The sequence below is a fragment of the Macaca nemestrina genome, chromosome 9 (genome assembly GCF_043159975.1).
Source record: "Macaca nemestrina isolate mMacNem1 chromosome 9, mMacNem.hap1, whole genome shotgun sequence".
Taxonomy (NCBI): domain Eukaryota; kingdom Metazoa; phylum Chordata; class Mammalia; order Primates; family Cercopithecidae; genus Macaca; species Macaca nemestrina.
The window spans coordinates 31,677,998-31,690,085 of NC_092133.1; the positions used below are offsets into that span (position 1 = coordinate 31,677,998).

Consider the following 12,088-nt stretch of genomic DNA (forward strand, 5'->3'; position numbering starts at 1 on the left):
GTGGCTCATGTCTGTAATCCCAGCACTTTGGGAGGCCAAGATGGGTAGATTAGCTGAGGTCAGGAGTTCGGGACCAGCCTGACCAACATGGAGTAACTCCGTCTCTACTAAAAATACAATAATTAACTGGGTGTGGTGGCGCATGCCTATAATACCAGCTACTTGGGAGGCTGAGGCAGGAGAATCGCTTGAACCCAGGAGGCGGAGGTTGCAGTGAGCCAAGATGGCGCCATTGCACTTCAGCTTGGGCAATAGACTGAGACTCTGTCTCAAAAAAAAAAAAAAAAAAAAAAAAAAAAAAAAAAAATCGGGTATGGAATAGGGTTCTTTCAGCTGAACACAGGCTTCGAACTGGTATTCAAGAACTGCTGGGGTTCACTTAATGATACCTTTCTCTTGCCTGTGCCCACTCTTTTATATTCTTTTTTTTTTTTTTTTTTTTTTTTTTTTGAGACGGAGTCTGGCTCTGTCGCCGGGGCTGGAGTGCAGTGGCCGGATCTCAGCTCACTTCAAGTTCTGCCTCCCGGGTTCACGCCATTCTCCTGCCTCAGCCTCCCGAGTAGCTGGGACTACAGGTGCCCGCCACCTCGCCCGGCTAGTTTTTTGTATTTTTTAGTAGAGACGGGGTTTCACCGTGTTAGCCAGGATGGTCTCGATCTCCTGACCTCGTGATCCACCCGTCTCGGCCTCCCAAAGTGCTGGGATTACAGGCTTGAGCCACCGTGCCCGGCCTCTTTTATATTCTATTAGAGTAGAACTGTAATTTTTTTCACCTCCAATCATGTCTTAAACTATTATGTAAGTAGACAAGAAAAATAAAACTCTACCAAGGTAAAACCTGAACTTCTGGATTGAGAGGACTTTCTTGAGAGATCTGGGTTTGAACTCTGTAGAGTCCAGCCCTACAGGGCCTGTGGTTTTCTCTTCATGTGCAGAAATAAGAGATCGTAGAAATAAAGACACAAGACAAAGAGAAGAAAAGACAGCTGGGCCTGGGGGACCACTACCACCAAGACGCGGAGTATGGTAGTGCCTGGCTGCGCTGCTATTTATTGTATACAAGGCAAGTGGTCGGGTAAGGAGTGTGAGTCATCTCCAACGATAGGTAAGGTCACGCAAGTCATGTGTCCACCAGATGGGGGCCCTTCCCTATTTGGTAGCCGAGGCGGAGAGAGAGAGGGGACAGCTTACATCATCATTTCTTCTATGCATTTCTCGAAAAGATCAACGACTTTAATACTTTCACTGGTTCTGCTACTGCTATCTAGAAGGCAGAGCCAGGTGTACACAGCGGAACATGAAAGTGAAGCAGGAGCGTGACCGCTGAAACACAGCATCACAGGGAGAGGTTTAAGCCTCCAGATGGCTGCGGGTAGGCCCGGCTGATGTCAGGCTTCCCACTGAGAGGTGGTGGAGCAGAGTGTTCTCTAACTCCCCGGGGGAAAGGGGGACTTCCTTTCCTGGTCTGCTAAGTAACAGGTGCCTTCCCAGGCGCTGGCGCTACTGCTAGTCCAAGGAGCCCTCTAGTGGCCCTGGCTGGGCGTGACACTCTTGCCTTCTGGTCACTTCTCACTGAGTCCCTTCAGCTCCTAACTCTGTATGGCCTGGTTTTCGTAAGTTATAATTGTAAAACAGAACTTATTAATACAAGAGTAATGCTACAAACTAATGATTAATAATGTTCATATATTAATGAATAATAATTAAATTACAGGCACTGTGGCTCACACCTGTAATCCCAGCACTTTGGAAGGCTGAGGCGGGCAGATCACGAGGTCAGGAGATCAAGACCATCCTGGCTAACACGGTGAAACCCCGTCTCTACTAAAAATACAAAAAATTAGCCGGGCGTGGTGGCGGGCTCCTGTAGTCCCAGTTACTCGGGAGTCTGAGGCAGGAGAATGGTATGAGTCCGGGAGGCGGAGCTTGCAGTGAGCCAAGATCGCACCGCTGCACTCCAGCCTGGGTGACAGAGCGAGACTCTGTCTCAAAAACAACAACAACAAACACATATATAATCACATCTATGTTCTATTTCTAATATAACTATTCTTATTTTAATTATTTTCTTTATTATACTGGAATAGCTTGTGCCTTTGGTCTCTTGCTGCAGCACCTGGGTGGCTTGCCGCCCACGGAACTCTTCTTCACTTCTTTTTTTTTTTTTTTTTGAGACGGAGTCTCACTCTGTTGCCTAGGTTGGAGTGCAATGGCACGTCTCAGCTCATTGCAACCTCCACCTCCTGGGTTCAAGAGATTCTCCTGCCTCAGCCTCCCGGGTAGCTGGGATTACAGGTGCCTGCCACCACGCTCAGCTAATTTTTATATTTTTAGTAGAGAGGGTGTTTCACCATGTTGGCCAGGCTGGTCTCGAACTCTTGACCTCAAGTGATCCACCCACGGCCTCCCAAAGTGCTGGGATTACAGGCGTGAGCCACCGCGCCTGGTCTCTTCTCCACTTCTTACAAACTCTAGAACATCAGGCAAGCTAGTATTTAATTACTTAGAACCTTGAAGTACCTATTCATAAAGTCATTATAAGAATTGAAACACACACATATACACACATACACATAGTGAGTGTCTAGCACATCTTCTAATTTTAAGTTTTTTTTTTTTTTTTTTTTAGACGAAATCTCGCTCTTGTCCCCCAGGCTGGAGTGCGATGGCGCAATCTTGACTTACTGCAACCTCCGCCTCCCAAGTTCAAGTGATTCTCCTGCCTCAGCCTCCCGAGTAGCTGGGATTACAGGGGCCTGCCACAACGCCTGGCCATTTTTTGTATTTTTAGTAGAGACGGGGTTTCACCATGTTGGCCAGGCTGGTCTCGAACTCCTGACCTCAGGTGATCCACCCGCCTCAGCCTCCCAAAGTGCTGGGATTACAGGTGTGAGCCACTGCGCCCGACTTATTTTAATTTTTTTTACTTTTTTTTTCTTTTTAATAGTATTCTTGCTGTTATCTCACAGCACATCTTTTTAAACCTTCCATTTGTGTATTAAAAAACAGAGAGTCAGGCTGGGCGCGGTGGTTCATGCCTGTAATCCCAGCACTTTGGGAAGCAGAGGCGGGTGGATCACCTGAGGTCAGGAGTTCGAGACCAGCCTGGCAACACGGTGAAACCCCGTCTCTACTAAAAAATACAAAAATTAGCCTGGCTTGGTGGTACACTCCTGTAATCCCAGCTACTCAGGAGGCTGAGGCAGGAGACTCTCTTGAACCCGGGAGGCGGAGTTTGTAGTGAGCCGAGATCGCATCCTGGGCAACAGAGTGAGACTCCATCTCAAAGAAAAAAAAAAAAGAAAACAGAGACTCAGAGGCAGGGAATGGTGGCACGTGCCTGTAATCCCAGCTACTTGAGAGGCAGAGGCAGGAGGACTGCTTGAGCCTAGGAGGTGGAGGCTGCAGTGAGCTATAATTGTGCCACTGCAGCACTCCAGCCTGGGCAAGAGCAAGATCCTGTCTCAAAAAAAAAAAAAAAAAAGGAAAAGAAAAGAAAACAGGTTTTGGCCAAGTTAATAGAGCTTCGCACGCTGCTTTGCACATATCAGGCACACACATATTTGTTGAAAGAATGAGTTTGTTTTCAATTTTTCATGTACAAAGTTGTAATACACATTTGGAAAATATATCTTTCCAAACTTCGCCAGTATTTCTAGATACATGTGTTCCTAGAAGTAAAATTGCTGAGGTCAAAGAGTCGGCCATGTTTCGGAAAACTGCTATTGCGATCCAGTAGGCCCTCAATAGACATTTCCATTGCGAATTTATTTCTCGCGATGCCTTTCGGGAGTTGTAGTCTTTGCGATGCTTGCTGGGAGTCGTGGTCTGAGCCGGTCTCAGGAAGCGGGCGTGAACTAACCCATTGCGCGCCAGGCTTTAGGACCCGGCGGGGCGCGGGGACACGGGAAGGGTCGGGGAGTTCGGGAGCGCGCCCGTGAGCCCGGAGCAGCGGCGGCGTCGGTAGCGTCGGGAGCGAGTGGGCCCGGGAACGGCGTGGGTGGTAGAGGAGGAGCCGCGGGCTCGGTAAGCGGCGGCGGCCCGGCCCGGCTCGGGCCTCGAACCTCACCAACCCTGTGGGTCCTGCCATACTAGGCCTTGGCCCCTAGGCGGTTCTGGGGGCGGGGCTTGCGCTGGCCGAGGGGAAGACGGAGACGCGAGGGGAGAGGGAGGGAGGACGGCTGCTGAGGCGGCGTGTGCCGGTGAGGGCTTGGCCTGGGGGCTGCCGAGCCTAGAGAGAAACGGCTTCGCTCCTCCAGCAGCCGGTTCCTTGGACCACTGGTCCCAGTCACGTCACTCCCTCTCCCCTATCCCTGCGAGGCCTTCTGGCTTCCCAGGCGCTGACCTTTGACCCCGCCAGCTGCCTCGAGAGACTCCTCTCCGGTTGTTCTTGGTCCTGGGGTGCGGGCGTGGGGCAAGGCACCTCTGAGAATCTCAGGGCTAGAGGAAAGCCGGTTTGTCCGAAGTCTTCAGGTGTCCTGGAAGGGCTCCAGTACTGTCCCTCTCCAGGCTCTGACAGGCTTTAACCCACCCTTCACACGGAATCAGTGAAGCTACTGTGTTTTCTTCGGGTTACTCGGCGAGGGCCCAGGAAAGGAACCTGTTCCCAGGAGGGTATAGGGAAGGAACAAGTAGAGAGAAACCTGGTCCCCTGGAGAAGGAGAAGCTGGGGCGTGCTGCCCCTGGCGAATGGGGAAGCAGAAACTTGGGCCAGACCCAAATGTGTGTTACTGGATCATCCACAGTTCTTCCTCTCCAGAAAGTTTTTTTTTTTTTTTTTTTCGAGACGGAGTTTTCGCTGTTGTCACCCAGGCTGGAATGCAATGGTACGATCTCCGCACACCACAACCTCCGCCTCCGGGGTTCAAGCGATTCTCCTGCCCCAGCCTTGCGCCACCACGCCCTGCTAATTTTGTATTTTTGGTAGAGATGGGGTTTCTCCATGTTGATCAGGCTGGTCTTGAACTCCAGACCTCAGGTGATCCGGCCGCTCAGCCTCCCAAAGTGCTGTGATTACAGGCCATTTTATTGTTCGTTTTTTTGAGACGGAGTTTCACTCTTGTTGCCCAGGCTGGAGTGCAGTGGCGTGATCCCGGCTCACTGCATCCTTCGCCTTCCAGGTTCAAGAGATTCTTTCTCCGTCAGCGTCCCGGGTAGCTGGGATTACAGACGTGAGCCACCACGCCCGGCTAAGTTTTGTATTTTTAGTAGAGATGGGGTTTCGCTGTGTTGGCCAGGCTGGTCTCAAACTTCTGACCTCAGGTGGTTCACCTGCTTTGGCCTCCCAAAGTGTTCGGATTACCACCGCGCCCGGCCAGAAAAAGTGAGCTTAGTGAGAGCTTTTTCTTTGCTATCCTTTAGTTACTTTGTACACTAGGGTAAATATGATTTGTGTCCCTGCCCGAAATTTAGCAGGATTGGAATTATTTTGGGTGTGCCTTCAGTTGGATTTGTGTGCACAATAGCTTCTATGTGAAGGCTTTCAGGATATCAGATCACAGTCCAGGGAAAGAGAGATCCCTCTTGTTACGACTGTAAAGGGGGAATACCCATTTCAGTGACTAGAGAAGCCTTTACGGTGTTTTCTTTTTTCTTTTCTTTTTTTTTTTTTTTTTTTTTTACAGTGTTTTCATTGACTTTCAGGTTTTATAATTTATTGTTCAACTTTTTTTTTTTTTTTTTTTGAGACGGAGTCTTGCTCTGTCGCCCAGGCTGGAATGCAGTGGCGTGATCTCGGCTCACTGCAACGTCCCCCTCTCGGATTTAAGCGATTCTTCTGCCTTAGCCTCCTGAGTAGCTGGGACTACAGGCACGCGCCACCGCGCCCGGCTAATTTTTGTATTTTTAGTAGAGACGGGGTTTCACCATATTGGCCAGACTGGTCTCCAACTCCTGACCTCGTGATCCGCTCGTCTCGGCCTCCCAAAGTGCTGGGATTACAGGCGTGAGTCACCGTGCCCGGCGGACTTGTTCAACATTTGTATAATTAAAACAATGTGGAAACTCCAAAGTAGTCATTATGAAATTTGGAATGTCACATTGAGCACAGTTTAGGAATCTGTAACATTTGCTGAAAATGGCCAGAAATTGATCCAGGATATAGGAGGGTGAACTGTTTATTCAACACATTTATTGAGCACTTACTATGTAACTGGATTTAGGTTAGAAATTATGAGTATCTTTCCTCAAGGACATCAGAGAAACATATCGATATGAAATTTTTTATTACTTTGTGTTACATAGCCACATAAAGGCATTAGGCTGGGCATGGTGGCTCATGCCTGTAATCCCAGCACTTTGGGAGGCTGAGGCGGGTGGATCACGAGGTCAGGAGATCGAGACCATCCTGGCTAACACAGTGAAACCCTGTCTCTACTAAAAATACAAAAAATTAGCTGGGTGTGGTGGTGGGCGCCTGTAGCCCCAGCTACTCGGGAGGCTGAGGCAGGAGAATGGTGTGAACCCAGGAGGCAGGGCTTGCAGTGAGCTGAGCTTGTACCACTGCACTCTAACCTGGGCGATAGTGAGACTCCGCTTCAAAAAAAAAAAAAAAGCATTTATACAGTGTGAAGGGAATACTGCTGTTGCTTGGGAGAGGCAGGGAAATCTTTGCAGGAGGAAGTACTTGAGTTGGGTGTTGAAGGATGAGTAGGAGGTTGCACAAGTAAGAAAAGGCATTTTGACTGGGTCTGGTGGCTTACACCTGTAATCCTAGCACTTTGGGAGGCCTAGGCAGGTAGATTGCCTGAGCCCAGGAGTTTGAGACGAGCCGGCTCAACATGGCGAGACCCCGTCTCTAAAAATGAAAAATAAAGACTGGGCGCGGTGGCTCAAGCCTGTAATCCCAGCACTTTGGGAGGCCGAGGCGGGCGGATCACAAGGTCAGGAGATCGAGACCACAGTGAAACCCCGTCTCTACTAAAAATACAAAAAATTAGCCGGGCGCGGTGGCGGGCGCCTGTAGTCCTAGCTACTCAGGAGGCTGAGGCAGGAGAATGGCGTGAACCGAGGAGGCGGAGCTTGCAGTGAGCCGAGATCGCGCCACTGCACTCCAGCCTGGGCAACAGCGTGAGACTCCGTCTCAAAAAACAAAACAAAACAAAACAAAACAAAACCCCGTCTCTACTAAAAAAATAACAAAAAACTAGCCGAGCAAGGCAGCGAGCGCCTGTAGTCCCAGCTACTCCGGAGGCTGAGGCAGGAGAATGGTGTAAACCCGGGAGGCAGAGCTTGCAGTGAGCTGAGATCCAGCCACTGCACTCCAGCCTGGGCCACAGAGCCAGACTCTGTCTCAAAAAAAAAAAAAAAAAAAAAGAAAAAAGCATTTCATTTGGAGAGAACAGTACCTGCAAAGGCTTGATTAGGGTGTGAGAGGAAAAAAATTATTTTAAATCTCAGAAATTTGTCCAAAACAAGATGTGTGGTGGGGAAATTGCTAGGAGGTGAGACTGAAAAGAAAATGGGGAGTCATTGGAATTGTTTTTCTCCTTTTTTTTTTTTTTTTTAGCTTCTGAGGAGTTTTTTTAAGTTAGGGAGTGACAGAAATGCAGATTAAAGTAATGAAAAATGAGGGAGTGAGACTGATTAAGAGTTGTTGCAGTTGACAGAGAGTCTGAAGAAAGTGTAGCTGTGGGAATGAAGAGGAGGGGATTTTAGAAATACTGTACTTCTGAGATTGATTCAGCTTCTTAGGAAGAGAGTGGGCTAGGATTTCTAATTTCAGAGAGTGGACGTGTGGGGATTTCATTGACAAGATATGGATTAGAAAAAGTAGAGCAAGTTTTTAAAGGTTAGGGTATGGAAAGAGGCATAGGGGATATGGTGTGGTATGCCGAGCTCAGGTTGCTTGTAGGATGTGCAGATGGAGACCTTAGTAGGCCGCTGTAAGTGAGAGACCTGGTGAGCTTAATATATTGGCACCAGCTCTGAGTGAGGGCATATATGAAAAAAGTCTTGGGGAAAAAATAATGTTTTTTTTTTTTGTCTATAGGAAGTAGCAGGTTATGCACTTCCTCCACTTAATAATGAGCTTCTCAAGGCAGGGACTGTAACTTAGTAATTTTTTGGTCCCTTTCTGTCTTACACTATGCTTGTGTTATTTATAAGATCTGAATAAGTGTTATTAAAGTAGCAGGAAATCAGTTTACTTTGTAAGATTGCAGGTACCTTTTGGGCTTCCTTTAAGAAGATTATGGGGTCAGGTGAGGTGGCTCACGCCTGTAATCCCAGCACTTTGGGAGGCTGAGACTGGTGGATTGCTTGAGCTCAAGAGTTCAAGACCAGCCTGGGCAAGATAGCAAAACCCTGTCTCTACAAAAAATACAAAAGTTAGCTGGGTGTGGTAGTGTGAGCCTGTAGTCCCAGCTACTCAGGAGGCTGAGGTGGGAGGGTGGTGTGAGCCCAGGAGGTTGAGGCTGCAGTGAGCTATGATTGTGCTACTGCATTCCAGCTTGGGCAAGGAGGGAAACTGCCTTTCGATTGGGTGGGGGCGGGGGCTGGGGAGAAGATGATTTTGGGACTTTATCTTATAATTTTCATTTTAATTGAGATTGTGTTCATTAGGCTTATATAATTGAACAGGAGAAGAAATGAGAAGATATGAGTCACGGTGTGCTGTGTGAGGAAGTTCAGGGCTGGAGCAGGAGACAGACAGTATTAATTTATAGGAATCTCCTGCTCATTGACAAGATCTTACCATGAATTTTCATTCTGGGATGTGTCAGAAAATGTGGTTTCCAATCGGAATTTCCTGAAATCCTGTCAATCTGGAACTGGTTCCCCCTTTGGAAGGAGGAATGCATTCCTTCTTGTGTAGGATAACTTGAAAGGGAACCTAAAGTCATGTTTATTTAAATGAATGAGAACTCATCTTCATTGTCCATTTGTAACATTAGGCAAACTCAGTAGATGTTGCTGGGACCAGATTGAATTGTCTTCTGTGAAGCTAGTTGACCTGTAGTAGGTACAGACTGTGGCTGATACCTGGAAATGTCTTGGTTTTGCCACTTGCCTCTTAGTCTTGGGAAAGTCTCTGAGTTACTTCCACTTTCAGGTATAGGCTGAACACCCATTCTGAGGGGAACATTGTCTAGAGCACACAAGCTACGGACCCTGCCTTGTAGTGGTTCGTGTGCTTCCTTAATCAGTCTGGTTCTGTCCTAGCTTCTAGAAAATAGGGATGATGCTTGTCAGGTGATGTCCTGAGTTGACTGACTTTTCTTTCTTTTTTTCTTTTTTCTTTTTTTTTTTGAGATAGAGTCTCCCGGCCGGGCACGGTGGCTCAAGCCTGTAATCCCAGCGCTTTGGAAGGCCGAGACGGGCGGATCACGAGGTCAGGAGATCGAGACCATCCTGGCTAACACGGTTAAACCCCGTCTCTACTAAAATACAAAAAAAATTAGCCGGGCGAGGTGGCGGGCGCCTGTACTCCCAGCTACTCGGGAGGCTGAGGCAGGAGAATGGCGTGAACCCGGGAGGCGGGGCTTGCAGTGAGCTAAGATCCGGCCACTGCACTCCAGCCTGGGCGATAGAGCCAGACTCTGTCTCAAAAAAAAAAAAAAAAAAAAAAAAAAAGAGATAGAGTCTCCCTCTGTCGCCCAGGCTGTAGTGCAGTGGCCCGATCCTGGCTCACTGCAACTTCCGCCTCCTGGCTTCAAGTGATTCTCCTGCCTCAGCCTCCTGAGTAGCTGGGATTACAGGCCCCCCCTCCACCACACCTAGCTACTTTTTGTATTTTTAGTAGAGATGGTGTTTCACCATGTTGGCCAGGCTGGTCTCGAACTCTTGACCTCAGATGATCCCTCCACCTCGGCCTCCCAAAGTGCTGATATTACAGGCATGAGCCACCGTGCCTGGCTGACTTTTCTTTCTTTGTTTTTTTTTTGAGACAGAGTCTTGCTCTGTCGCCCAAGCTGGAGTACAAGTGGCATAATCTTGGCTCACTGCAACCTCCCTCTCCTGGGTTCAAGTGATTCTCCTGCCTCAGCCTCCTGAGTAGCTGGGATTACAGGTGCTCGCCACCATGTCCAGCTAATTTCTATATTTTTAGTAGAAGCGGGGTTTCACCATGTTGGTCAGGACAGCTTTGAATTCTTAGTCTTAAGTGATCTGCCTGCCTTGGCCTCCAAAAGTGCTGTGATCACAGGCGTGAGCCACTGTGCCTGGCCTCTTTTTTTTTTTTTTTTTTTTTTTGAGATGGAGTCTTGTTCTATCACCCAGGCTGGAGTGCAGTGGTACGATCTCAGCTCACTGCAACCTCTTCCTCCCAGGTTCAAGCAATTCTTGTGCCTCAGCTTTCTGACTGGCTGGGACTACAGGCATGTGCCACCAGGCCGGCTAATTTTTGTATATTTAGTAGAGATGGGGTTTTACCCTGTTGGCCAGGCTGGTCTTGAACTCCCGACCTCAAGTGATCCACCTGCCTTGGCCTCCCAAAGTGTTGGGATTATAGACATGAGCCACCATGTTTGGTGAGTTGATTGACTTTTCTTGGATAAAATGGGAGTGTTGATATTATGGATATCAGTTTGGAGTTTCCATAGAAGTGTTACTTTAACTGAATCTTTTTTTTAATTTTTTGAGACTGAGTCTTGCTCTATCGCCCAGGCTGGAGTACAGTGGCGCCATCTCAGCTCACTGCAACCACTGCCTTCCAGGTTCAAGTGATTCTCGTGCCTCAGACTCCTGAGTAGCTGGGATTACAGTGAATCCGGTTTTTAATGGTCTAGTTAGCTCCTGATGTTTTGCACTAACAGGACATTCTGATAGGGAGAAGTGCTACCAGAGAGAAAGATTTAATGGCTTTATCACTTACTAGTTGTGTTGCTTTGAGCAAAGTAATATCCTCATTGTAAAAATAGGTTGGGGCTGGGTGCAGTGGCTCATGCCTGTAATTCTAGCACTTTGGGGGGCCTAGGTGGGAGGATTGCTTGAGCCCAGGAGTTCGAGACCAACCCGAGCAACATGGTGAAACTCAATCTTTACAAAAAATATGAAAAGTTAGCCAGGCCTGGTGCCATGTGCCTGTAGTCCCAGCTACCCAGGAGGCTGAGGTCAGAGGATCACTGAGGCTACAGTGAGCCATGATTGTGCCACTGCACTTCAGCCTTGGTGATAGAGACCCTATCTCAAAAAAAAAAAAAAAAAAAAAAAAAAAGATGCAGGCCCTACTCTATTTTCTTTCTTTCTTTTATTTTTTTGGAAACAGAGTCTCACTCTGTCCCCCAGGCTGGAGTGCAGTGGTGCAGTCTTGGTTCACTGCAACCTCTGCCTCCTGGGTTCAAGCAATTCTCCTGCCTCAGCCTCCCAAGTAGCTGGGAGTACAGGCACTTGCCGCGATGCCTGGCTAATTTTTGTATTTTTAGTAGAGACGGGGTTTCTCCATGTGAGCCAGGCTGGTCTGGAACTCCTGACCTCAAGTGATCCGCCTGCCTCAGCCTCCCAAAGTGCTGGGATTACAGGCGTGAGCCACTGTGCTAAGCCCTATTTTTATTTTGGAGATATAGAATCCTTGGAGTGACTAGCAGTAGAAATTCATTAAAGTAGAAAGGGGTTGTTTGCTTGTCTTAGAGCCAGTCTTTTGGGTGGAATTGGGGGAACCTGTCCCATGCTACTGAAAGAAGCTGTGCCAAGGAACCATGTGGAACAGTAGGATGTGGTCTAGTAAGTGAGCTAAATACCTGGGGCTTTTAGAAAGGAAGAAAGAATGATGCCCACATTCTTCACAAAGGGAAAAAAAAAGAAAGTGGGAGGCATATTAGGAGATAGCTTGAAGGGCTGGGGCTTGGAGGTAGAAAAACTGCATTCTCTTAAGTTCTTATAGTGCTAATGTTTACCTCCAGGTAGTATGGTAGGCCTTGCAGAAAGGCTTAGGGAGCAGGTAACTTTTGCTGAAAGGTTTTTTAAAAAACCCTTGTATCTAGAGGAACTAGGGAATTTTTAGGAGATCAGGACAGGAGACTTACTGGAAAGTCAGGGTAGAAGACTATTTCTGGCTTGATATAAACATGTTCCCTCAGCCGGGCACGGTGGCTCATGCCTGTAATCCCAGCACTTTGGGAGGCCGAGGCAGACGGATCACTTAAGGTGA

The 12,088-nt window shown here is 48.1% G+C and overlaps 1 protein-coding gene across 4 annotated transcripts in view; it reads left to right on the forward strand.

The window, feature by feature from the left end:
- Nucleotides 1-3,663: 3,663 nt before the first annotated feature.
- Nucleotides 3,664-12,088, forward strand: part of ARMH3 (armadillo like helical domain containing 3) — a 223,436-nt gene continuing 215,011 nt past the window's right edge. For 2 of the 4 annotated variants that reach the window (XM_071069234.1, XM_071069233.1), the window contains exon 1: nucleotides 3,674-4,026. The gene's annotated coding sequence lies outside the window, so the exon portion shown is untranslated. Of the gene's footprint in view, nucleotides 4,027-12,088 lie in introns of all 4 variants that reach the window. The other 2 variants (XM_071069235.1, XM_071069232.1) reach the window with 2 other exon arrangements.